Raw genomic sequence first — 27,425 nt, 5'->3', positions numbered from 1 at the left:
CTTTCTCTCTGAAGAGGCCTAATCTATACGCGCTATCTCAACAGGAGCTGAGGCAGATTTCAGATTGAAAATAGCAGAATTTTCTATGCATTGCCCCTCAAAATAAACTGGTAAAACAATCGACGAATAATATTGCATATTATGTGTCGGGTGTTACTTTGAAGTCCTGGTGCGCGATGTAGCCATTAAATGCACCAATAAATTTTTGACCACTCTGGTCTTCCGTACAGACAAAATAGGGCAAATAGGACATAGAGCTTAATGAAGGAGGACAGGTGAGGCGTATACAGTACTGAATGACGGGCACATACTGTGCTATCGCGGATTAGTGGATAGATGAGAACTAGGAATGAGATTCTTCATTGATCAGGATATAGCTGGCAACGTAGAGTTCTATAGTATTAAGGAGATGATGGCAGCTATCGTAATTAGGCTCAATAGGAGGTACGAGCTGAAGGTGGTGCAGGCCTACGAGCCTACATCCAGCCATGATGATCAGGCCGTTGAAAGCTTCTGCGAAAACGTGGAATTAGTAAAGTAAGTAAAATCACAGTACACTGTACTGATGGGCGACTTCAATGCGAAGGAGGGCAAGAAGCAGGCTGGCGACCAGGCTGTAGGCGACTATGGGATATGTTCTAAGAATAGCAGGGGATTGTTATTAGTAAGTTCACAGATATTAATGATTTACAGATCATGAATACCTTCTTCCGCAAACGAGAAATTTGGAAGTGGACCTGGAAGAGCCCCAATGGTAAGACTAAACATGAAATTGACTTCATACTATGCGCTCAACGGGGCATCGTTCAGGATGTCGATGTCCTCGGAAACGTGCGCTGTAGTGACCACAGAATGGTATTTCTCATATTAACTTAGATTTCAACAGGGAACGGAAGAAGCTTGTGCAGAGAAAGTCCATTAAAGAGTTGGCGGTAAGAGGGAAAATAGATGAATTCAGAATATCGCTGCAGAACAGATATTGAGTTTTAACTGAGGAAGACAATCTTAATGTCCATATAATTAACGATAATCTAACAGGTATCATTACGGAGTGCGCAGTAGAAGTAGGCGGTAGGATGGTTCGACAGGATACCGGCAAGCTATCTCAGAAGACAAAAGATCTGATTAAGAAATACTAAAAGCATGAGGGCGTCTAACCCTACAGACAGAATAGAACTACCAGAGCTATCGAAGTTAATAAATAAGCGCAAGGGGGTAGCCGACATAGTGGTAAACTTTATATCCCACAGTAGGGGTCCTGAAGGACACTCTGCTAGGCACCAGGTGTAGAGGGCAGCTCCCACGTCGGCACAGAGAGCCCGAAGCTCTCCGCCTCCGCACGGGCCTCCTGGACAGCCCGAAGCTGGTCGTGTAGTGAAGCGCTTTTTAGCACTTTTGTCCCAATGGTCCTTGTTCTTGGCGTAGGCGTCACTCGATGCACAACCACACAGCATATGGTTCAAGTATACACGTTCACTGCACTGTTCACACACATGTCCTTCGTAGTCTGGGACGATGTGCTTCAAGCGCCAGGGGTTGGGGTATGAGTTCGTTTGGAGCAAGCGTAACGTGACCGGCTGTCTGCGGGTTAACTACATATCCAGGAGAGGAAACTCTCGTCTGCCTAAATAAAAGTGCTTAGTGAGCTTGTTGTACGTGAATAATTGATCCATGTACTCGATATGTGGCTTAGCGGAGGAAACAGAAGGGACGTGGTCGATGAGTCCTCGCGCCGCCTCGTGTGCGATCTCGTTGAGATTCCGCAGACCACCCACTAAGCTACCCATGTGTGCGGGGAACCATACGATGGAGTGATCGGTGATGTTACTTCCGCCTAAGACTCGTAGCGTCGTCTTGTCTATTCCGCCCTTGGCGAAAGCTCGTGTGGCTGCTCTAGAGTCGCTGTAGACAGTTGTAAAGCTCGAGTCTTTGAGAGCTAGTGCTATCGCTGCTTGTTCAGGTACCTCTGGCTTTTTGGTGTAAAGCGTGAGTGAGTTGCGCGTTCGCCCGTGTCCGTCGATTACTGCTACCGAGAGGGCATGCTTTCCCAGTATGTAGGCTGCATCCACGAAAGCTGTCTCGTTGGGAAACCTTGCCACGCCCACAGCTGCGCTTTGGCGCGGGGAAGTCTTCGTCCTTGATTGTGGACCAGGTGTACGTTTCTTAGGAAGGGGAGCACTTTAATTGCTTCTCGCATGACTTTAGGTAACTGCTGGACGTTGTCCCTTTCTGCTATGGTGTTCAGGCCGAGCTTGACGAGAATCTCTCGGCTCGCATTGGTGCTTGATAGGCGTGCCATCTGTGCCGTGTGCTGAGCCTCGATGATTTCGTCAAAGTTATTGTGGACTCCTAGCTGTAAGACTAGATCAGTGGAGGCATTATCGGGGAACCATTCTAATGGCGTTGTCCTCGCTCAGACCCCTGTGTCTATTCATGATGCGCCGAAACATTCGGATCGCGTTCGCAATCTTGATCGTGATGCTGTCCTGCATCGCCCAGTTGGAGCCGTTACTTTGGATGGTTAGGTATAGAATTCGTATTTTGTTAACCGTAGGTATGTGATTACCGTCCATGTCGTGTAACTCTATGCACGGAGTGTGGTGTTTGCGCCAGTCGTTGAACGGGCGCCCTGGTCTTGGGGCGTGGTAGATGAGCAGCTCGGATTTTCTAGAAGAGCAGCGAAGTCCCATTGGGGTGAGATGGGCCTCGGTAACTGAGGTGGCTTCTCGCATGCGAGCTTCCAATTCCGCATCACTGCCACCGGTGCTCCAGATGGTGACATCGTCTGCGTATATGGTGTGCTGCACATCGGCAATTTCACCCAGTGCGCGAGAGAGCTTTGTCATCGCCAGGTTAAATAAGAATGATGAAAGTACGGAGCCTTGTGGTGTTCCCTTATCGCCCAGATCAGAACTCTCCGAGACGTGCTCGCCTATCCGGAGAGTGGCCGCTCGATCCCCCAGAAACACCATGACGTAGTGGCAGAAGCGTGTTCTGAGATTGTGGTCAGATATGGCTTTGAGAACGGCTAGATGGTGGATGTTGTCAAAAGCGTGCTCCACGTTGAGTCCGAGTAGCGCCTTGGTGTCTCGTGTGGGGCGATCCAGCAGACTTTTCTTGATTCGTAGCAGAGCGTCTTGCGTTGAGAGGCCCGGCCTAAAGCCGATCATATTGTAGGAGAAGTACTCCTTTTCCTCTACGTATTCCGATAATCTATTCAGGATGTCGTGTTCGGCTAGTTTTCCTAGGCAGGACGTTGGTGAGATTGGCCTTAGGTTTGGTAGGCCCAGCGGCTTGCCCGGTTTTGGGATGAGGACCATGTTGGCATGTTTCCACTCTGTGGGTAGATGGTCAGTTTTCCAGGCTTCGTTGATTTGTTGCGTTAGGAACGTGACCGAGTTGTCCTAAATTTCGGAGAGCAAGATTTGTGATACCATCGGGGCCTGCCGCAGAGTTACTGTTGAGTTCTTGAATTGCGAAGCGTGCTTCGCTTCCTGTGAAGTCCTTATCTAGGTCTGAGTTTAGGGCACCGTCATAGTTCGTCCTTTGTAAGTTACTAGGTGGCCCCGATTTAAGCGGTAAGTATCGTTTGGGAAGGTCATCCAGAAGTGCTTCGGCAGTACTGCTTTGCCTCGCATGGTGCACTAATTTGCTTAGCCTGATCCGTTGCATAGTCTTGGACTTTGTTCCGTTTTCATCGAGGAGGTGTTTTATGAGCACCCACCCACTCACTCTGCGTATTTGCCAGTTGAGGGAGTTACAGACATCGTCCCATTGTTGTCGGGAGAGAACCTCGCAGTATTCCTCAATGGTCTTGTCGAGTTCGGCAAATTTTCTTCGTAGTCTTCTGTTGAAACGTTGACCCTTCCACCTGGCTAGAATGGAATGTTTGGCTTCGAGAAGATTCGCTAGCCGACTGTCCATTCTCTCTACCTTAACATCCGTAGTAATCGTTCGTTCCGAGGCTACGATGTCTGCTTTGAGCTGCTCGGCCCAGCTCGTTATCGTGTGCTTTGTGTTTGCCCCTGATGAGTCGGATGGCTGTGTCCGTATTGCACGAAATTGTCCCAGTCGATGAGCTTGTACTCCCTTTGCTTTTTTCCCGGTATCTCTGAATCAATTCGGAGAATATGGGAGCCGACATAAGGAAGTTTAATGTGGAGAGAACTGAGCATGATCTAAAGAACGGAGGTAGCCTAAACGTGGCGCAGAAGAAACTAGGCATAGCTAAAAAACAGATGTGTGCGTTAAGAGACAAGAAGGGAAACGTCAGTAGCAATATGGATAAGATAGTTAAAAGAACCGAAGACTTCTACACAAATCCATACAGTAGCCAATGTAATCAGAACGTTAATGAGATAGACAGTAGCTCACAGTAATGCGTCATCCCGCCAGTAACGTAAGAGGAACTAAAAAAAGCCTTAGGAGCAATACAAAGAGGAAAAACACCTGGTGAGGAACAAGTAACAGCAGATCTATTAAATGACGGAAGGGAGACTCTGCTAGAAAATCTAGCCACCATGTATACGCAAAGCCTTATTACCTCGACCGTACCAGAAGCTTGGAAGGGCTCCTGAATAATTTAAGATCCCCATGTGGTCGAAATTATTCCGGAACCCTCTACTATAGCACCTCTCCCTCCTTTATCCCTTCCCTTAAGGTGCGGTTCAGGTGTCCGCCGATATATGAGGCAGACACTGTGCCATTTCCTTTCCCCCTAAACCGATCAATATTATTATTCAAACGATATATTAATTCATAAGAAAGGAGACGCCAAGGACTTGAAAAATTACCGACCGATCAGCTTACTGTCCGTTGCCTGCAAGGTATTTACTTAGGCAATCGTTAATAGAGTCCAGGCAACCTTACACTTTAATCAAACAAACGATCAGGCTGGCTTTCGTAACGAATGTTCCCCAATAGATCATATTCACATAACCATTCCGGTGATACAGAGTTGCGCAGAATACATACAACCCCTATATATAGCCTTCATTAGTTGCGAGTATCCATTTGACTCAGTAGCAACCTCAGCAGTCATACAGGCATTGCAGAATCAGTGTTATGAAGAGCCTTAAGTCAAAATACTGGAAGATAAATAGAGCAACTGCACATCTACCATAGTCCTCCCTAAAGTCTGCAATAAAATTGCAATAAGGAAGGGCGTCAGGCAAGAAGACGTGATCTCGCCAATGCTATTCACCGCCTGTTTACAGTAGGTATTCCGAGGACTGAATTAGTAACAGTAGGGGATGAGAGTTATTGAAGAATACCTTAATAACCTGCAATTTGCTGACGACGTTGCCTTGCTGATTCACTCCCGAAATGAACTAAGTCATGGTTAATGAGGTGGACACTCAGACAAGAACGGTGAGTCTAAAATTTAACATGCAGAAAACCAAAGTAATGTTCAACAGTCTAGCAAGGGAACAGCAGTTCACATCTGGCAGCGAGGTGCTGGAAGTGGTAAAGCAATACGTCTACTTAGGGCAGGTAGTGACAGCTGATGCGGATCATGAGAGGGAAACAACTAGAAGGATAAGAATGGGGTGGAGCGCATATGGAAAATTCACCCATATCATCAATGGCAGTTTACCAATAATCCTCAAGAGAAAAGTGTGCAACAGCTGTATCTTACCGGTACTCACCTACGGGGCAGAAATATGAAGGCTAACGAAAAGGTTTCAGCTTTAGGTTAAGGTCAACGCAGCGAGCCATGGAAAGAAAATTGGCCGTGGTTTAGCTGTGGTCAAGCCTGGAGTCACGCGAGAGCTACATCTGGCCGAGTGGAGCTCGTTCAGTCGAATAAGTCAGTCTTTCGCGTTTCACTGGGCGTTCCTTCATCATCTTCGTCCCTGGACGTGGATTCACTCTCTCTCCCTCTCCATCCACCCATTCGGTTTCGCCGGCAGCAGCAGCTGCTCCGCACCACGTGACCAGCCACGGTGCCGCCATGGAGCTCAAGGGGTGCCACGCTGAAGGCTCGAAGTGCTAGCGTAGTGTAGCTCTCGCTGCAAAAATGATAGGTGTAACGTTAAGAGACCGGAAGGGGGCGGAGTGGGTGAGGGATCATACGCGCGTTAATGATATCCTAGTCGTAATCAAGAGGAAGAAATTGGCTTGGGCAGGGAATGTAAGGCGAGAGGAAGATAACCGCTGGACCTTAAGGGTAACGGAGGGGATTCCAAGAGAAGGCATGCGTAGCAGGGGCGTCGGAAGGTTTGATGGCGGATTAGATTAAGAAGTTTTCCGGCGTAGGATGGACGCAGCTGGCAAAGGAGAGGGTTAATTGGTGAGACATCGGAGGAGCCTTTGCCCTGCAGTGGGTGGTCAGGCCGAAGAAGTAGATGATGATGACGACAGACAAAATTTGCTCCAACATCTTTTCATGAAAACAATGTCCCGTCGGCAACTTGTGAGAATTAGCATCGTGTGGAACACAAAAAAATGCACTTGCGGCTTTTTTCTCCTTAGGTTTATTCTTCACAACATTGCAAAAGCACTGAAAACAGCGAGGTCCCACTCGTGAATGACTGTTCTTAATTGATTTTCTCGAGCGATACGCCTGCGGGATTTAAATTTTGGAAGAAGCTGTGGCGTTGTCTTTGGTATACATCCTAAGAGTCGGCATATCTGGACACAATTCCTAATTGCCAATTACACATGGTGGCAGAAAGATAGGTGGGGGGGTGAGATTAAGAAGTTTGCAGGCATAGGGTGGGCGCAGCTGGCAAATGACAAAATTAATTGGAGATACATGGGAGAGGCCTTTGCCTTGAAATGGGAGTAGTCAGGCTGATGATGATGATCAGTAGAAAAGGCATGCCAGGTTCGTCAGGAGCTGCCGTAAATGCAGAAAACACTAATTCCTGGAAGCTGAAGAGGATTGAACTTTCTAGAAAGCTATGTTCAACTCTCATCGCATCAGATCATAATTAAGTTTACAGCATGGTAGTACTGATATAGAAGAGCAAGACACGGGACGAGCGCTGTTTAATATCCAGAGCCACACAGGAAATTTGCTGAGCTGAAGAAATTAGGTGTGTAGCAGATGTCCTCGGCGGCTGAGCAGGATGCTGAAGCGTGTTCTGGACATCGCCCCTAGAGCAGAATCTGAGAAAATGTGCATGCCTGGTGGGCGGAGACTTGTCCGGAAGCAAGCTATGCAGACTGAGAACCGTTTGCTGCAAGGTGAACTCCGTGGTCCTCTCTGTCGTTGTGCTGAATCGGTGCCACTGGCGAACGGCACGCGAAGGCCCAATGGTTGACGGTAGACAAGGAAGGAAGCCTTCCGTGTAAAGACGAACATCGTGCTGATATTCATAGCGGCTAACCTTGCAGATCCTCGCGTTATGTCTTAGAGATTTTAAGGGGTATTGAGATAACAAGCGTGGGTCAGACGGGAGAACCTTGAGGTGGACGCCGAATGCGAAAGTGCGCGAATGGCACGAAGCGACGGTAATGAGGCATACTGGGGAACACTGATGCAGAGAGCCCCTTGTACGAAAAATGAAATTCATTGTGGTAGTACTTTTGGTTCGCTCGTGGTGTAGCATAGTAAGGATTGCAAATCGCAGGAAGACCAACGCACAGTACAACGACACGGACCGAGCGCTGTGTGTTGGTCCTCTCGCGCTGTGTAACCCTGGTTGTTTCTCCGACAACGAGCTGAAGACGCTATCATCAAAGTTAAAAAAAGAGTTGAAGCGGGGAGTCACAGCAACTTTACTCCCTTCTGTTACTTGGGGAGTCTTCATTATACTTGCAAAATGAGTCAGTTAATGCGACCGCCATGCTATGAGGACTTCTTGCGCCCACGTGGCAGCAGCGCACAAGGCGGGGTCAAAGACCCATTTCTCAAGCATTTAACCGCTAACAAGACGGGCACCAGGTTGGCGGAAAGCTTGTACCCATTGTGTCACCGGTGGGTACTCTGCGGTGCTGGGGATCGAAGCTCGCACCTTCGGCATGCGAGGCGAATGCTGAGTCTGCCATATATAGGCCACATCTGCGGAGCCAAGCCAAAACATGATGGGCAGATCTTGGAATGTCTGGAAAATTATTTTTAACGCATGTAGACTCAAACGTATTGAAGGGACTGCACTGGAAATGATCTACACGCCCTGTATACAGTTGAGTTTCCCCTTCCGGTGGCTATGAGAGGAAACTACTTGATGATGAAATCGGGGTTTCTTGATGACCCGGTGGTTCTACTCGCAAACATTCACATTACTCAAGGAAAGGAGAAGGTTAACTATTTATTTGCAACATAGGTAAAAAACGAGAAGAAACAAAGCAAGGAGAAAACTATTTACATGACTAAATCGTGGATCAGACGAATTCAGCCCCCGCTCAACCCAGAGCGCTTGGTTTTAAACCCTCTGTCTCCGCCATTAGCGGGGACAGCAACCAATAAGATAACAAACGACCCATCTCGCCAATCAGTGGTTAGGGAAAGGAAAATAAGGTCCGCCCACTCATCAGAGAGAGATTGGGGAAAAAGTTCTGATTAAAACATTTGGGAAGGAGGTTTCAAATAACCACACAAGCAACACAAATGCGACTTCCGTTTCCCACGCCACCCACGGCACCACAGATGCTATAAACATGTGCCGACGAGGCGATGACTCAGGTTGTTGACAGCAACAAAAAGAACACAGTCGTTAAGGGAATAATGGGTTTCCGGTCACTCGGCTAATACTCAGCCGTATCTCGTGCGCCCCCGAAACCTCGTCAACCTCTTAACAACCACATGTCGACAGCTGTACATGGTTAGCGTTTTTCCCGGCGGGTCATCCCCGTGACGGCGCGGCGTAAACGAGGACGTCCGCCGCACGAAGGGGAGGCAGGGACGGGATGGGCCCCTCTGTTGGGGACTTCCGACCCCACTGGAGCGGCCTTCCTTGCGAACACAAGACCAACGAGTTCGCGGAAAGGTCAGCGAACTCCACACCTCCCAACCAAGAATGTCACGCGGACACTTGCTGTCAGTGTGACATAAAAGTCCAGCCACAGTTTCCCGGAACAAAATTACACACACGCGCGCACATGTATGCTCAGCTGTTCAATCAGACCACAAACACGCACACACGCGCGCACATTGCGGGTAATTCAATCCGCACACACAAGGTTAGGACACCAATCTGCACATTCCAGAATCCACCATGTCAGATCAGTGCACCAAATTGGCAGAATGATTTCTAGCCACCTACATCTCGAAAAAGAAGATGTTTCCTTTTAGCTTTGTCCACAAGATTGGACCAAAATTCCAATTTATCCGGCACGGCGCCGGTTGTGAAGGCTACCGCCGTTATCGGGTCTACATCGTCGTTTTCATCAAAAGCAACAAAGCTCACCAGCTCCCTGCATTCTACCAAGATTGCTGCTGCCATCGTGTCTGCGTTCTCTGCCTCTATGAATTTCACAGTTGGGATAGGCCTGTCACCGGCTACTTCACATGCAGTTTTACATCGCTCTTCAGGTAGCGCTAGCTCCCTGTACGGCTGGCAGCCGGCATTCTCTTCAAAGAAAACCATGCCCTTAAGCATTATTTTCTCGCATTTACCTTGACCAGCTTGCTCCCGCTCTTCTGGTAATGAGGTCTTATGCTCCATGTTTAAGCTTGCAGGGATGGGTGTAGTATCCGAATCCCCCAGTTCCCTATCTGCTGCGAAACTCGCAGCTGTTCCTGTTAACTCCCAATCTGCTGCAGGAACATTTGCAGCGTTCGGATCTGCCTGAAGCTCTACTAAAGCCCCGGGTTTGTCGCGAATCGAATCGTGGGGACTTTAAAAATGCTCTTCGAAATCTGAACTGTAATTTTCTTCTTCAAGCTGCTCCCTTTCAGAGTGCTCTGTCAGTGCGTGTGTTTCCGGTGTTACCAGCTGCCATACACCTCTAGCTAGATCTGCTGTCCCTGTGAGTGCGCACAGTGTCAGCACCGGCTGGTAAGACAACTCCTCTTTGGCAGCTACATTTCCATCGACTGCAAAGCACGTTATCGCACTCAGATCTGCCTTCTCGTCTTCGACCCTTACTACTGCGTCAAAGTTAGCGCACATAGACTGGGTCACGATGCTGAACCCTTGATCGCGAGCAACACACTCAAGTGCCCCCTGGGTCTGCTCTATATTCGGTTGCTCGGACAGAAAATGCTTCACAGGTGTGACTAACGCCCCTATGCCTGCAGTACACTCTTTTGGTTTAGCACACAACGTTATATCATCTTCCTGTTTTGTTATTTCGGCCCCTGAATCCACATAGGCTTCAGAACTCTGATCGTCGGTGTGCAAGTCGCCGCATGCCGGCGCCAGTGTCTCTACCTGAGCTACTAGCTCGCACACATCTCCCCTCACCGCGGGAACATCTTGTTATTGCTCTTTTGGACACTCAATCATCGAATGCCCAAATTTCATACAGACAAAACATTGAACTGATGCGAATAAGACCTCGCTATCGACTTTCGCCCCCTGTCTTAATTTTAACTGCATCTGTGCAAGTTTTCTCTTTTCCAGTTCAATTTGCAGTTTCAAATTTTCAATTTCACTTAGCTGTTCAGCCTCCTCCTGCTCAATGCATTGCATCCTGCCCTCCTGATCATACCGTACGGCAGCCATCTCCGTTTTCCGCGCTATCGTTTCTAACACATAAACACTACACCGACATGGTGAATTCGGAGAAAGCAGAAAGGTCTCCTACCTTACTGGTTGCTCTCTGCCCCGGTGATATCGTCGTCCTCAGTGATGACGACAGGCTCCTCGATGCGGACGACTTGAGCTCTGGATCTCTCAGCAGCTCGCTGACTTCTGCCTCGTGTGACTGGCTTGACTTGGTCGCCTGGTTACTTTTCAGCAGCTCGCTGACTCAAACCAGTTCGAGGTGGACGCCTGGTTCTTTTCAGCAGCTCGCTGACTCGAACCCTCGATGGCTTGTTGCTGCCCGGCTCCTTCAGCTCCTAGCTGACTTGAGTCTCCGACGTCCTCTCGAACTCGACCCGTGATCCTGAAGCTCTCCACGTCGTCTTTCGACGCAGCTTTACGTTTTCTCCTTTAGGACAAATAGCTTGTCCACCGACTTGTTCTTCTCATCTTCCGTCCAATGCCTTGAGTAGAAAGAAGTTGCGATCCTGTCGACTGCGCCAGTTGAGTTTCCCCTTCCGGTGGCGATGAGAGGAAACTACTTGATGATGAAATCGGGGTTTCTTGATGACCCGGTGGTTCTACTCGCAAACATTCACATTACTCAAGGAAAGGAGAAGGTTAACTATTTCTTTACAACATAGGTAAAAAACGAGAAGAAACAAAGCAAGGAGAAAACTATTTACATGACTAAATCGTGGATCAGACGAATTCAGCCCCCGCTCAACCCAGAGCGCTTGGTTTTAAACCCTCTGTCTCCGCCCTTAGCGGGGACAGCAACCAATAAGATAACAAACGACCCATCTCGCCAATCAGTGGTTAGGGAAAGGAAAATAAGGTCCGCCCACTGATCAGAGATTGGAGAAAAAGTTCTGATTAAAACATTTGGGAAGGAGGTTTCAAATAACCACACAAACAACACAAATGCGACTTCCGTTCCCACGCCACCCGCGGCACCACAGATGCTAGAAACATGTGCCGACGAGGCGATGACTCAGGTTGTCGACAGCAACAAAAAGAACACAGTCGTTAAGGGAATAATGGGTTTCCGGTCACTCGGCTAATACTCAGCCGTATCTCGTGCGCCCCCGAAACCTCGTCAACCTCTTAACAACCACATGTCGACAGCTGTACATGGTTAGCGTTTTTCCCGGCGGGTCATCCCCGTGACGGCGCGGCGTAAACGAGGACGTCCGCCGCACGAAGGGGAGGCAGGGACGGGACGGGCCCCTTTGTTGGGGACTTCCGACCCCACTGGAGAGGCCTTCCTTGCGAACACAAGACCAACGAGTTCGCGGAAAGGTCAGTGAACTTCACATATACCTTATTCTAAAGTACACTTTTAAATTAAAAACAGCACCTCGAAATCGCACGCACGTTGCAATAGGATAAAAAGCCGAAACCTCCCTACGAACGGGTGCGCTTTAGATACAGGGGAGGGTTCGAAACTAATATATAAAGTAATTACGGCATGTTCCCGCCACATATTCGTTTTTATAGATTTGGCAGCATGAATGGAAGTTATAAAGAAAAGTTAAAAAATGTAATTAACTAATCAGATGCTCGAATACAACAACTGTGCAATATGCCGGCGACAAAAAATATATTGTAATGACCCGAGGGCCCGTATCGGCAGGAGTAAGAAAGAATCCATGAATGAGGTCGGTCTTTTTATCCCAGAGCCAGGTTTAGCCCGAGCACTCGTCACGCACCAACGGCCTCTTCTTCGTCGTTTCGGCTAAACGTGGGGGCCGCGCGGGGCTAGGCACGTGGTATTATTCCCCCCAGAAAGCATCGTCTCGATGCAAATGAGCAAGGAGGCTCGCAGCTCGCGTTCCTGAAAATTTTGGCAGGATCAGAGAGGCACGTCGTAGATCAGTTAGTCTCGAATTCGCCAAGGATTCTCCACCGCCTAAAAGGTTTACGCTTGAATTCTGCAGTTACCGTGCAACTGAATACGTTGGGGCAGCAGCACAATGCTATAAATGTTAGAGGCATGACCATCTCTTGAAACATTGCGCTGGCCCTGTTCACTGCAAAATCTGTCCTGGCCCCCATTCGCACAAGGAATGCACAAATTGATTGCAACCTCAGTGAGTGAACTGGAAGGGCCCGGACCCTACTTCATACGGCCGGTGCATTAAAAATTAAGCTGCTACACTTACAGGCACTCTGCGGCAAGTTCAAGGGAAACCGCCCAAGCGATATGACCATCGCGTAACCCTAAGGTGGTTCTCACGAATACGCCAGACATTAACGAAGATGCATCAGTGCAACAACACGAGAGAGCCGGAAACACATGCAGCAGCAGAGAAAAAAAGAAAGGTCGCAAGCCCGCCGGTACACCGCCTACTTTAAAGCTACCGGAGCATTCAACACAAGCCCCGAAAAATGGTCACATTCCTGAGGCACCGCATCGCGACAGAACGATGAGCGAAAGGCAGCAGAACAGGAAGCACCGAACGCAAAATTACAGGCCTAATGATTCTGATGCTGTTTGCAGACATCAAGGCTCTTGTCTATGCCAAACCCTCCTCACGAGGTCTCCCAGAAGTAGAATATGTCCTTTCAATGGAGCCACTGGTGTCAGCCTCCGGCGCTCCTCAGGGGCATAATACTAGACATGAACAATCATGGCGTCAAGAGCGACAGCTTCACCACAGCTGACTATACACATCTTTCGCACATGCACCACTTTCCAGTGGAACGCTCGCGGTTTAATCTCGAAACTTGCTGATTTTTGGCAGCTCGTGCGAGCGTACCACTTTCATTTCATAGTCATCTCTGAATCACGTGTCGAGGAAAATTTTAGACTGCGCGGAAACTATTTTCAAAACTCACAACTACCAGAAGACGTCAGCAGATTGCTAATTGGCTTTCGCAGTGATATCCCGGCTTCCCTGGTTGATTTCCCGCTTCACAGTGATAACGAATACGTGTGCGCCGTAACAGTAATTGGCAGACAAGCGTACACTGTCATTGGAGTATGTCTTGAGCCAGGAAGTCCATTCGACGCTTCGAGGCTTGATAGTTTAGAAGAACTTTTTGTTGGGCTAGATGGTGCATACTGTAACAAAAGAACTGTAGCGCGACCAAGACGAACACAAGACAGAGGCACACAGGACTTGCGCTAAAGCTTGATAGGAAGGATGCCTTCTCGGCATAATATTCGTGGAGACTTCAATGCTGACAATGAAATTTGCTTCATCCCCGCACGGGAGCATGGCGTTCAACATCATGCGGACCTGCCTGCCATAGACGGGGCGGAATCGGGTAAACTGAGTGGTTTCCTGCGTCGCGGTATTGTACGCGAAGGTGGCGCTCGGCACTATCTCGGCCTACGTTATATGCCATGTCAAGCACGGGGCCGACTCATCAGGCGCCGGCTCATCGAGCGTGCAGAGAAAATAGCGGTGGCAAACTGGGCCATGGACGGAGAGCTTCTTGAGACCGTTCTGACCGGCACGAACCTGCAACACCAGCGACAGCTGCTCTGGTTGGCACGCAGGACCGCGGCGGCACATGGAAGTCTGGTCTGAGGACGAGATTATATTTCTGTAATAAAGGTTGTTCCCCGTCCTCCTCCTCCTCCGTTAGGCCAGTAAAGCTTTGTAGGGGGCTAGTTGGTTGTACATACTGAAACTGGGGATCGCTATAATCAAGACAAGAGGACAACACCACATAAGAACACCACAAGACACGATCGCAAACTTTCAACTGAGTTTATTTTCGACATGGCGCAGTCAGTCCGTTAGGCCATTTGTTTGCCGATGATACGCTTTTGTTGGTCGGTGATCTGTATGGCTTACAGTTAAGATGTCGCGTAGACGCCTTGCCCCGGTCAGTAACGATGGCCGACGGAGGACCATATCTAAGAACAATGTCATATATTCAGAAGTGAGCAACTTCAGTGGCTGTACCTCACGCAGTCGCCTTCGGTTCAGCGTAGGGGGCCAAGTAGTCTCTGATGACTAAGATGCACTTGTGGTCAGTCGAAGAGAGAGGAAATGGTTGCAGAAGGTGCATGCCGACTTTCTCGAATGGTATTTGATGTGGCTTGACTGACTGCAACATGCCGGGAGGCTTGAGCGCAGTTTTTTTTTCGACGCTGGCATTGCCGCCACATCCTGACAACGCCTGATGCTCGAAATAAGTCGTGACCAGTAATAATTGCGCCCAATTCGGGGCATGGTGTAAACTAGGAAGCGCAAAATACCGGACGACGGACAGAGTAAGGGACACAAAAAACAGGTTCACGAGCGCTTTCTCTGTCCGTCGTCCGGTATTTTGCGCTTCCTAGTTTACAACATGCATCACCAACTAGCCCGGCAGCTTGCTCTCCTGAACTGCATTTCTAGTACAGCGGGCCCATCTTTTTGTGTGTCTCCTGCTTCTCCTTCACTCATCGATCTTCTAGTTCGGCACAGAAAAAAGCGCTCGTGAACCTGTTTTTTGTGTCCCTTACTCTGTCCGTCGTCCGGTATTTGGCGCTTCCTAGTTTACAACATGCATCACCAACTAGCCCGGCAGCTTGATCGGGGTATGGTGCGTGTAAAACTAAGATGAGTCGATTCGTCATGGCACCCTAGGAGGACTTCGTCCTGTAGATCAGACGGTATGACGAATAAGTACGTTTTCGCAATGAAAGTGGAGTTCTTATAAAGCAGCACTCCACTCCGGAGGCAGAACGATCATATCCCACGAGTTAGGTAACGGGGTATTTCAAAGTGCCCAGCTTCGATTTAACCGACGAGTAGCCTCAGCTCAGCGTCTGAACGCTGTCTTGAAATGAGGTCGGACCCGCTGAATGCTCCGAGGAAGCGATCGTCGTCGGTAGTGTCTTGCGGAAAAGGTTCGACAGGAGTGCGATGGGCTATCAGTGTCCATGTGCTTCCGGTCAGACTGAGAAATAACTGCGAAATCAAATTCCTGCAGGCGTAAAGTCCAACGTTATAAGGGTCACAAGGTCTTTCAAAATTTTCAGCCAACACAGTGAGTGATGATTGGGGACGACACGAAACGGTCTGCCATACAGGTGTGGCGGAACTTAGCGGTGGTCTATACTACCGCCATACATCTTTTACTGTGGTAGAGTATTTCAGTAAAACGCGCAAAAATACGTGGTTGGCGTAGGCGCTTGCTTTATCGACACCGTCTTGCCGCTGAACTAGAACGGCACCAAGGTCGACGTTGCTCGCATCCGTGTGTACCTCAGTGTCGGCATCTTCGTCGAAATGTGTCAGGAGTGGGGATGATTGCAGCCGGCATCGTAACTTGTCCAAGGCCATCTGCTCGTAGAGAAAGGAACTGATAGAGAGCGGACACTCCCATAGGGCTCAGCGGCCCAATTGAGTCTAGCGCACCAAGCGGCGGAATGACAAACTTTCGGTTTCGGCTTCAGGCGCGCGGAGTTTGGATGCTAGCATGCGCTGCTGCCTGCCACGCCATAATGACGCATTATTTCTGCTCTGTTGTGTCTCTTATTTATTTTGGTCCAGAGAAGTGCAAAATTACATTCTGGGCGCTCTTGACAGGCCATCAACGCCACTGCCCTACGGCCTTCGTGAAAGAGTGTCAATCCAGAAGAGACACCAGGTGCTTTGCGAAATTAACACTTATTTTGCTTCACATAAACACATAAAAATAACACTTATTTTGCTTAACATAAACACATAAACAAACCAATACAGTTGCCGTCGCCATTTGGCGCATCACTAAGCTCGTTCCACGCTTCTGGTGCGTCCATTGTTATGGAAAAACGGCTCACAGATGTGGTTATCACTCCCACCACGCACCGTCAGCTGGAAAATGTAAATCATGAGCAGGTGTCATTCGCAAACCTTACGCAAAAATTGTGTGAACGGGCGAAACGCGCGAAAGCGGTGAAATTGCGAAAAAGGACAGCATTCTTTTACGAACCTCGCGTGCGGAACATTGATGCACCACATACAAGATGACGCCTCCCAATGATTAACAAGCGCTCTATTCCCTTTAAAAGTTTCAGCCAGCACAATGAGTGATGATCGCTAACGACACGAAACGGTCGGCCATACAAGTGTGCGGAACATAGCGGCGCCTCTACTACCGCCAAACATCTTTTTCTCTGGTAGATTATTTCATAAAGCGCGCAAAAGTGCGCGGCTGGCGTGGTCAATTGCTTTATTTGAGCAAGAACACTCCAGGTGGAGAGTTGGAGAAAGCAGATGCAGGCGCTGGGAAATATCAAGCATGATTAAGCTTATCGCAGAGATCACGATATTCAAACCCACAGTAATACCAACTGTACGTTTTGTTCCACAAATGTCTGACACCATAGCGGCTACAACGCGGGCCCCCAACCATGCAGTCGTTCACAGTGTGTTAAGAGCACTGAGAACAAATGCGCGGGAGGAATGCACATCCTCAGAAGCGTAGAAAAAAATTTTCAAAATACCAGCTCCCGATTTTCAAGCTATTAGAAAGTCCTGCGAATTTACTCTTTTTTCCCCGGTCGCGTTTTGAAAAGCGCACTCCCGTATCGTCACTACGCGGGTGCAAGGCGCGTGTTCACTAGGGCAGATGACGTCTTCAACGCACAAGTTTATAATTTTTGAGCTTTTCATGTGTTAACATTTTTCTTGGCAGTCATGAAAATTAAAATTACACTCCCGTTCTAACAAAACAACGCTCTTCAATATCACTCGTAAGAAGTTGTGTATCGTTGGGGGCATAAAAAATTTCACGTACCCGTAAAACTCGACACATAACCATGCGAAACTAACCGCTAGGCAAAGCGCACAACGCCCAAGGCATGGGCGCACCCTTCTCTAACTGCGCTGCGACCGGCATGCTCCCGCCATGGCGTGAGTAGCGTCGACTTGCCTTCCACAACTGCGTCATATTGCGCCGGCCGGCATGCTCAGCGAAACTGCTTAAAATGCAGCGTAGCTCGGGAAAAACAAAATGTGTCTTACCTTGCCACTGTCGGAAACAGCAGGAGTGTCACGAATTGCGCCAGAGGAGCCGGCTGGCAACAAAGCGTGCACGCCTCTTCCCAAACTGCGTAGTTAAAGGCTCCGGCTGGCATGGTCAGCCTTAACTGATTGGATGCAGAGTGCTTAAGCAAAAAAAAATAATTATCTCTTATCGTCGTCAGAAACCGCCCGAGTTCCGCATCGAAGACCAAATCAGACGCAGAGACACGCAGTCAGCGTTCTAACAAAGACGCCGCATGCTCATAGGCGCAGCCGCGCAGACGACTGTCTCCTGGTTTCGTTCTGCTACAGTGTACTAGAATATTATACAGTCGCGCGAGTGGGGGCTATTGTTCAGCGCGTGCCGATTCCGTCGTCGCCCGCACTTGAAGCGAGGCAGCCTGCCCTCCACTTCTCCCTACTGCTTCTCGCCACGGAACGCCTCTTGTTGTTGTTGCCTCTTCTTTCCCATCTTTTCTTGCTTCCTGTTTCTTATGTTTTCCAAGCGGCATTGATATAATTGTTACGCACCAGGATGGACAAGTGGGCATGCGAAAACAGGCTAAGGGCTAAAATGATCTCTTTTTTAAGGCCCTAAAAACGTTAAGAGCAACGGCTTCTTTAGAAAATATGAATTTTCATAGATTTCACTGTTCGTACGCTCCGGCTGTGCTGCGTGTCCATATCTGCACTTTGAGCCACGTTTGATTTCGAAGTGTTGTATGCGCCCATCAGGAACGCTTGACACAGGGGCGTTTCCGATACCTCTACCTAACCTTCCGCTTATCTGAGCTAGAACACTCTAGTTGCAGAGTTGGAGATAGCAGATGTAGGCGCTGGGAAATATCAAGGATGATTAAGCTTGCCGCATAAATCACGATATTCAAATAGACGATAATGCTCAGATGCTGCAGTACATGCAGAAGAGCAATTACTGGGGCTAGTTGGTATTTCATCCTTACGGTTTTTGAAAGCGCTAACTGTGCACAGGAACGGACACACACACACACACAAACGGCGCTGAAGCGAAGCCTTCGACGAAGCAGACGAAGTTTGTGCCGGCGACCTCCGCAGACACATGCATCTAAATACTTGGCGCCGAATGCATTCCTGGGCTTTCCTTACTGTTGCTACGAGCTTTGTACGCCGAACGCAGCAACAAAGGAAACGTTGAGAAAGTTGAAAGATATGACATCTTAAGAAAAATTATAGCAAATGATGGTGATTATGGATTTTTATGGCGCAGAGGCATCAGTGGCCAAAGAGCACCATGGCACAGGGTATTTAGAACTTGTCATGGGGTGGTCAAATACTCATTTGCCAAGCATTTCACCCTAAATAACCCGAGCACCGGACAAGGGGAAATCTTGCGCCCGTTGTATCACCGACGGGTACCCGGCGGCACTATAGGGATCGAACCCCGCACCTCCCACATGAGAGTCGGATGCTCAACCACTCGGCCACCGCTGCGGTATAAAAAAAAATATATTAAATAAAACAACATTGCTAGAATGCATGCGTGCACGTAATACAACGCGGAGTGCTAGATTGTCTTCTGAATATACTACGAAAGAAAAAAAAGGAAAAGGACCGACCACATTAGCATCATAAAGCGTTGTAAATCGGCAGCACAAAACGGTACACGGAACGAGTGCTAAGGAGCGAAGATATAGCGATCGCCCCGTCCGCCTTTTTGCACTGTCCCATGTGTCGTACTAGGAGGTAATTCACACCATGTGGAACAATGCTCCTTCCGGAGATTGCCCCGGCATATGCCATTATCCGGCGACGTGGCATCCCATTTTTTTTTTGCCTTGGCATGAGTTGCATATTCAATTGAACTGTATATGGCGTACACGGAAAACATTTTTTATGTGTTGGAAATTAAGAACACAGGTGAAGAAAGGTTTTATGAAAATTCACCCTCAGTTTGAAGATTTACTAAAATAAGTATATGGAGGCGCGAGGAGCGTATCTTGCTATCAACAATCTCGCAGTCTGCGAGATTGTATATGCGCTTTCTCCCGCTATTTTGCTGGCGGTAGAGAACTGAATAACATAAGTCCATAAATGTGAAGCAACGTTGATTCGTTTTCGCTATATGCATCCTAATTATACCTCAATGGTGGCCATGTGGTTAAGGAGCTCATCTATTGAGCCGGAGCACCCGGGTTCGAACCCGACCACTGCGGCTGCGTTTCGACGGAGGCGAAACGCAAAAGGCCCCTGTGTGCTGTGCGATATCAATGCACGTTAAAGATACCGAGGCGGTTGAGATTATTCCGGAGCCCTCCACTAGGGCACCTTTCTTCCTTTCATCTCTCCTTTCCTCCTTTATCCCTTTACTTATGGCTGGCGGCGCCACTGGACAAAGGGGCGAAAAATGCAGTTCCTGGGGCAAGATATCGCGGAGTGCCGTCTCTTGATAAATTTCTTTCACTTTGATATATTCGTCGCTTTCCCACGAAAAGGATGTGTCATCCCGGCTTAGGAGCGTCAGTGGGCTGGCGAGCTAGGCAAAGTTTTTAATGAAGCGACCGTAGTAGAAGCGGAGGTCTGGCCACCGTCAGAACACTTTTTTTGTGGGCGCGGACCGGAAAAGGCAGCAACGGCATCAAGTTTCTCAGGGCCAGCTCAGATTCCGTCAGCACTCAAAACGGCACCAAGAAACTTCACTTTAGCGAACCTAAATTGGCACTTCTGTAGAAGCCATGAGAAAATTGCGTTAAGAAAGCGCGACATAAAACGGAAGAACACAGAGCAGGACGCAACCTACGCTCGTCCTGTTCTATCTTTCCTTACTTTGTGTGTCGTGTTTTTTAGCGCAATTTTCCCATATCTTCTACAGACGATCACCAAACAAGCCCGGCTACAACTCTTGTTAGTGGCACTTCTGCAGTTTCAGGGAGAGGTTGGCGGACCGAACGGCTTCAAGGGCATCTCTGAGGTGGTGCAGATGTTCTGTGAACGTTGTCTAAATAATGATCACATCGTCAAGATATACAAGGAATATGAGCGCAGTGTTCACCATTCTCTGTACGTTGCAGGAGCTCATCAGAGCCTAAAGGGGAAGACGTGGAATTAGTAGAGCCCATCCGGTGAGGCGAAGGCGCTTTTCTCACCGTCCCTCTAATCAACATCTATTTGCAAATGAGCCCTCCCGAGGTCGACCGAAGAGAAGAGCTTGGCTCGCCGAAGTCGGCCGAGGGAAGTCGTCGATGCCCGGCAGAGAATAGACGTCTTTCTGTGTCACGCTGTTAAGCTTCTTGTAGTCGACGCAGATGCGCATTGTTTCATCTTTATACTTCACGAGGAGGATAGGAGACGACCACGCACTTCTTGATGGTTGAATGGTGCCATCTGCAAGCAAACCTTTGACTTGCTTAAGAATAGCGTCTCTCTCCCGAGGCGACGCACGGCAGGCTTGGTGATGAATGGGCCAAGCACTTTTGTGAGTGATAATCCGGTGTTTAACGACCGTCATTTGGCGCACTTTAATTGGCGACATGAAACACGCATCCGGACCGCATCCGGTTCAACTGTAGGCCTATTTTTCCTCGCAAGGAAAGGACTCAGCGACTTCCTGAACTTGGTCGACATAAGCTATGGCTCTGCGACAGAACAGATGGCAATGCTCATTGCAGAAATTCGTGGCAAGCACCTCAGTCCGACCGTCATGAAGGAAGCCAAGACCTCGTTCCACAGAAATCCCCATAGTTAGAAAGAGGGTTACATTAGGCTCGGCAACCCGGAGTCCCCGATGTGGCTCGTCGCAGGTAACTCTTGCGAGGATGTTGGCGCGCGGTGGCAATGGGAAGTTATTAGCGGCAACTCGCAGTGCGTATTGGGAACTATCGCCGTCAGGCTTTCCTTTGGCCATTTCAGTGAAAAACGTCACCAAGAGATTCGAGAGGTCTGTAGTGACATTATGCTCATGAAGAAAGTCGATGCCAAAGATAACATCGCGAGAGCATTCACGCAGTTCGCGAAAAATGGGGACGAATGTCCAGCCTCGCACCGCAACCCGTGCCGACCATATACCGAGTTGAGCGACATGTCCGCCTGTCGTCTGCATGTCTGGCCCTTCCCAAGGCGTCTTTTTTCGGTGTCTTCATAAGTCGTTCGCTAAGGATGGAGTAACCTGCACTTGTATCGACTAACACGCTGACCTCATTCATGTCGACGAGACCAGGGATGTCCAAGCAAATCCGGCCTTTACCATGGCCTGTTGATGTCGGTTCGAAGTGGTGCGATCGGTAGGGCGGCGGAAGCTGATCGGTGGTTGGGTTAGGCGGCCGGGCTATTGAATCGGCACATCGGTAAAAACTGTTCGCTAATGCGATCTCATCGATGCAACGGTGCAAACTGCTCAGCGATTCGGCGTTAGATGGCAGGGTGATTCGATAGGTGCGGCGGTAGAAGCTTTTCGCTGAATCGGCGTTTGGCTTCCTCGCCTCTACGAAGGACGGCGTATATATTTTCCTACCGGTGGCTCGGGGATCCAAGTTGTGCGGTGGCATAACGGGACCCAGAAGCCTATCGCGATCGGCGGCATGGTGAAGATGGGGGACTAGGTTGGCGGGTGACGTACTTGGCAATGTCCTGAGACCTCTCGACAAGCCGTAGACGAGGGTTGTCGGTGAAAAACCCTCGCAGTCCGAGATGGCGATACGGGCAACGCCACTATAGATGACCTGCCTCGCCACAGTGGTAACCGAGAGATCGTTGATCTGTATTGCGCCACAGACTGCCTTCCTGGGCGCCCTCCGCCGACACGCCCAGTAAGGAAGCGGTAGGGCGTCGGGCATCGCGACCGCCGGAGGAATGTAAGCCAAGGAGTCAAAAATAGGGGCTGGACGGCGTACAACGGCCCTATACGTCGCTCGATGAATGTGAGCCGGGCGCGGCCCTGGAACGAACGCACCGGCAGGTGCCCTGACTGCGTGGTGGACTTAGTCGACTTGGTTCAACGTGGACTGCGTGGACACTGAATGCAGTTGCTGGGGGCACTGGCTGGACCTTTGCTGTCTCCATAAGCACAGCTTAGGCCAAAAACTCCGCACTGGGCTGTTCTCTCACGGCACGCATCAGCTGCCGCGTCAGTGCTTCCCTCATTGCCGAGTCTGCGTGAGGGCAAAGACGCGTCATATGCTCAACATACTGTGCAACGCCCTCTTTTAGAAGTTGGATGCGAGAGGTCAAGGCTACTATAGAAACACTGTTTTCTGGGGCTGAGTAATTTGTTTTGATAGCGAAAACTTGCAGACATAGGTAGATTGTTAATTGTGAAGTTTAACGGCCCGAATCGACACATGGCTAGGAGGGTGCCGTAGTGTAGGGTTCCGGCTTAATTCAGACCACCTCCGGTTCTTCAACTTGGGATGACAGCGTATAGCACACGGGAATTTTCTTATTTTACCTCCAACGAAATACGGCTGCCGCGGCCGTGATCGAACCCGCCACCTTGGCATCAGCCATCGAACCCGAATGCTGCCGTGGCAAGAGCACACTTAAGAAAAAAGTAGTGTCATAAATATACATTATTGCTGACGTTGAATTCTACTGCACATGGGTGTGCAGTTGAAGACACCACTATCGGCCGTAGTTTTTCGTGGAAATGAACGCAGAGCAGTACCTCGTGTTGATCCTGGTGCTCAAAACTGATCCGAGCACATCAAAACACGTTTTGTACGTGCACAACACTGGCAACACGAGGAGCAACGCGTGCAACATGATAAAGAACGCTTGCTGAAAGCTATCGCGGGTAGCTCAAACTATCGCCGGCTCCTCAGTGTGACGTCACGTGGACTGACATGGACGGCGTTTCTCTCTCCACCGTTTTTCTGTCGGGCGCTCGCGCAGGACGCGAGGAATTTGAGCAACGCGTTTTCAGTTGCTGATTGATCCAGTGTTTTAGCCTAAAATCGGGAAAGTAAATTCAAAGAATCTTCAGAAATTTAGAACCCTAGCAGGTAAGCGGATCTAAAAACGGCCTAAGTATTCCTTTTAAGCCTAAAGCACCAAAAACCATCTGTCACCCTTTGCGATGAAGAGCCGGCTCCGAAACGTGGTGATGCCTGACAGTTTGCTATAAAAACATTTATAAGGTTTCAGTTTCATGATTTAACTGGCACACAATTGCTGAATGTGGTTCAGTGTAGCCGCCAAACCCACAGAGGGGGGAGGAGGTGGGTGCATTTTATAACGGCTGATGACGTACATGATGATGAAGCTGCCCAGTTTCTATCCGAAAACTGATATTCAGGTATAGTGGCGCTGTCGGGCATAATAAAGCGTTGATTGTCGGTAGATTCCAGGGCCGAATGCCAGCGTTACTGCAGCTGAGTCCTGCAGGCGATGCCGTGGCAACGTTAAAGGGATCAGCAGAGCAGAGAACAGCGCATTGGTAACGGTGCATGATGAATTCGAAAGGGCTTATGACCTAAGCGGGAGCACAGCCACCGAGCGGTGCAGCGTAAATATAAAGAAAAAATGTTGACGAATCGCTACCTCATGAGGCGATGTGTGGTTTTGAGCTTGGCGTTGTCGACGTTGCATTCCATGCCTGCGATTTGGCTGTATGAAGCACAGACAGCCAGGCTCCAGCTTCTGGGTTTCATGTTGTAGGCATTCAAAGCACGGTTTTGAAATGCAAAATGTTTGCATGCTGAAGATCGAGCACTAACCTCAATGTGCCAGCTTTCAGTGGAGTACAACTTGTCACGGTACATTTACTCTAAGAGTGTGGTGGCAACCACATTTGAAATTGATCCCATTTTTATTACTGAAACTGCCAAACTGCCGCGAAAAGAAGACACCAAGCAAACCCTAATGTAGAAATGGAAAAGGATGCGAGTTAGTGGCATCCTAGTCGAAATCAAGAGGAAGAAATAGGCTTGCGCTGGGCATATAATCCGAAGAAAAGATAACCGCTGTTCCTTAAGGGTAACGGAGTGGATTCCAACAGAAGGCAAGCGTAGCAGGAGGCGGCAGAAAGAGATTAAGAAGTTTGCGGGGATACGGTGCCCGCAGCTCGCAGAGGACAGGGTTAATTGGAGAGACATAAGGGAGTGGCCTTTGCAGTGCAGTGGCCATAGTCAGGTTGTTGTTGATGATGATGATTTTAAAAAAGTGTCCATCCTTGAAGGATTATAAATCAGTGAGCCCAGGAAACCTGTAACGCTAAGCATAGTTTGTTCAAGCAAAATGGACACTCTTATGACTGCGATGTCCATTTTGCATTCGGGCGCAGGCTTCTTTAAACATTTGAGGTTGCTAAAATTTAGCACTTTGTAAAATTGAGCTTCATTTTGGGGACTGCTAGAGTCCACCACAGAAGAGTGCCTTTGAAAGAAAGAACAAGAGCAATGTCAAAAATTTCTGTGCATCGATTGTATAGTATATAAGCGTAAATTTTCAAAGCCATACGAAAATTGAAGGAAGAGAAGTTGGTTGTGCTGAAATGTCAGAAGCCGTAAATGCCTCGCAGTGTAGGCCTAAAATGTTTTTGCCTTGAAAAGAAGCATTGTACCTCTGTTTATGGTCGTATGCAATGAGGATACAACGGTAATGAACGTTTTACGGATTGAAGTTCTGAGTACGAGCCCAGCATTGATATTTACGAAGTTTGCTTTGAAGACATATTGAAATTTTTTTCGCACCTGGGTGTCGTTCACTAATAACCTGGGCGTGCTGAAAAACCTCTTGGCCTGGTGGCAGGCTACGCGTAGCTCGGTGTAGTTTTGTTTTGACACGAGGCAGAATGTTGAAAAGTTGCATAAAATATCTGCAAGTTAAGACAGAGTAAAAAAACTTTCTATTGTACCACTATGTGAAATGCTTTCTTTTACAATCTATTAAAACGTGTATATGAAGAAAAGTTTTATGTGCATTCAGAGATTTTCAGTCACTATAGTGTTGAGAGAAAACTGGTACGTGTGTATAAGCCTCAGGTATGCACCACGATATCTGCAGAATGTTTCTTAAGACAGTTTTTGCATTTCTGCTAGATCTACAATGAATTCTACGGCTTGCAGTTATTTCTATGGACACAGATTTGCTTGAAGCAGTGACACAACGCAGTGATGATATTTTTCAACGCAGTGCGATGGAAAAGAAGTCGGAATGGCAGATGGGAATTCCAAGACCTGTAACCTTGACAGCCTGTATCTGCGTGGGAAGTGCAATCGATATTTCGTTATCCGAGGAAATTTAGGCACCAGTGACGTTAGCAAGAAGCAGAAAGTTTAACTTGTATCACCCATTATTATATTTTGTATCAAAGTGGTAGCGAATAAAACGATGTAAGTAAAATTCCATGCGACCATAAGCAAACGTCATCTTTCACACGACTACGGTGGTTCTTCTTGAGATACTGCAAGAAGGAAGTGCACTTGTTTATAACAGCATTGTCGTAATTTTACAGGCGTGGTAGCTGCAGTACAAGTAACAAACCCTTGTTCGTGCGTGGTGTAGGTAATGGGCTAAACAATGAACTAAGCAAGTTGGTAGGGCTCGGTAACAGAAAAGTCTGTAACAGACTAACATACTGAGGAAACACAGAGGAGCACTTACTGTCAGTGGTAAAATCTAGACCGAGCTTGGAATCCTAGTGCCGCGCAATTTTCTACAGCGTTAAAAAAAACTTCTCTAGAATTGCAAAACCAGGCCTGGGGTGCGGCCTGGTCACGGTAGCAAGAACCGAAAACGCGCTCCCTCAGCAGAACAGGATTTGGCCATCCTGATGCAGCACTTGGTGACAGCCTACTAAACAACGGCTGCACAGCTACCATAGTCCTCCATAAAGTCAGAAATGAAATTCCCATAAGGAAGGGTGTCGGGCAGGGAGACACAATCTCACAAATGCTATTCAAGTCTTTTTACAGCAGGTATTCCGACGCCAGGAATGAGAACAGTTCGAGATAAGCGTTAATGAAGAATACCTCAGTACGGTGATTTGCTGATGACATTGCATTGCTAATTCACTCAGGACATGAAGCGCAAAGCATGATCAATGAGTTAAGCAGGCACAGCTGAAGGTGGGTATAAAAATTAACATGCAGAAAATCAAAGTAATTTTCAACACTCTCGAAAGAGAACACAAGTTCATATTTGATAGCGAGAGGCTGGAAGTGGTCAGGGAGTGACTGTTGATCTGGATCACGAGAAGAAAATAACTATAGCAATAAGAATCGGTGAAGCGCATATGGCAGGTTCTCTCAAATCATGAATGGCATTTTACCAGTATCGCTCAAGGGAAAAGTACATAACAGCTGTATATTACTAGTACTCCCCTATGGGGAAGAAACATGGAGGATTACGACAAGGGTTCAACTTAACATAAGGACCACGCAGAAAGCTATGGAAAAAAAAGTGATAGACGCAAAGTTAAGAGACAGAAAGTGGGCAGATTGGGTGAGGGATCTAACGCGGGTTAACCATTTCCTTGTCGAAGTCAAGAGGAAGAAACGGGCGTGGCCAGGGAATGTAATGCGAAGGCAAGATAACCGCTGGCGCTTAAGAATAACGGAGTGAATTCCAAGAGAAAGCAAGCGTAGATGGAGCCGCAGAAAGTGACATGGGCGGATTAAATTAAGAAGTTTGCGGGGATAGGATTGCCGCAGCTGGCACAGAACAGCTTTAATTAGAGAGGTGTGGAGAGGCCTTTGCCATGAAATGGGCCTAGTCAGACTGATGATGAGGAATATGCAAGCAAGAGCAGGCCACTTGCAAGACCGCCATAATTTTGCCGCAGTTTTGTGATAGCCAAGCTTCCAGGGACGTGATGGAGACCGTTTACAGAGAGCAGTTAGCTCTGTCCACAACAGGTGGCGTC

The 27,425-nt window shown here is 48.5% G+C and overlaps 1 long non-coding RNA gene across 1 annotated transcript in view; it reads right to left on the bottom strand.

The window, feature by feature from the left end:
* LOC144119154 (uncharacterized) overlaps positions 1 to 17,899 on the bottom strand; it is a 44,660-nt gene extending 26,761 nt beyond the window's left edge. Inside the window, exon 1 of the long non-coding RNA XR_013312276.1 lies at positions 17,591 to 17,899. This is a non-coding gene — a long non-coding RNA (uncharacterized LOC144119154). The remainder of the gene's footprint in view (positions 1 to 17,590) is intronic.
* Between the last annotated feature and the right edge of the window lie 9,526 nt (positions 17,900 to 27,425).

The sequence above is a fragment of the Amblyomma americanum genome, chromosome 2 (assembly GCF_052857255.1).
Source record: "Amblyomma americanum isolate KBUSLIRL-KWMA chromosome 2, ASM5285725v1, whole genome shotgun sequence".
Lineage (NCBI taxonomy): Eukaryota > Metazoa > Arthropoda > Arachnida > Ixodida > Ixodidae > Amblyomma > Amblyomma americanum.
This window is presented reverse-complemented; position numbering and strand designations above follow the sequence as displayed.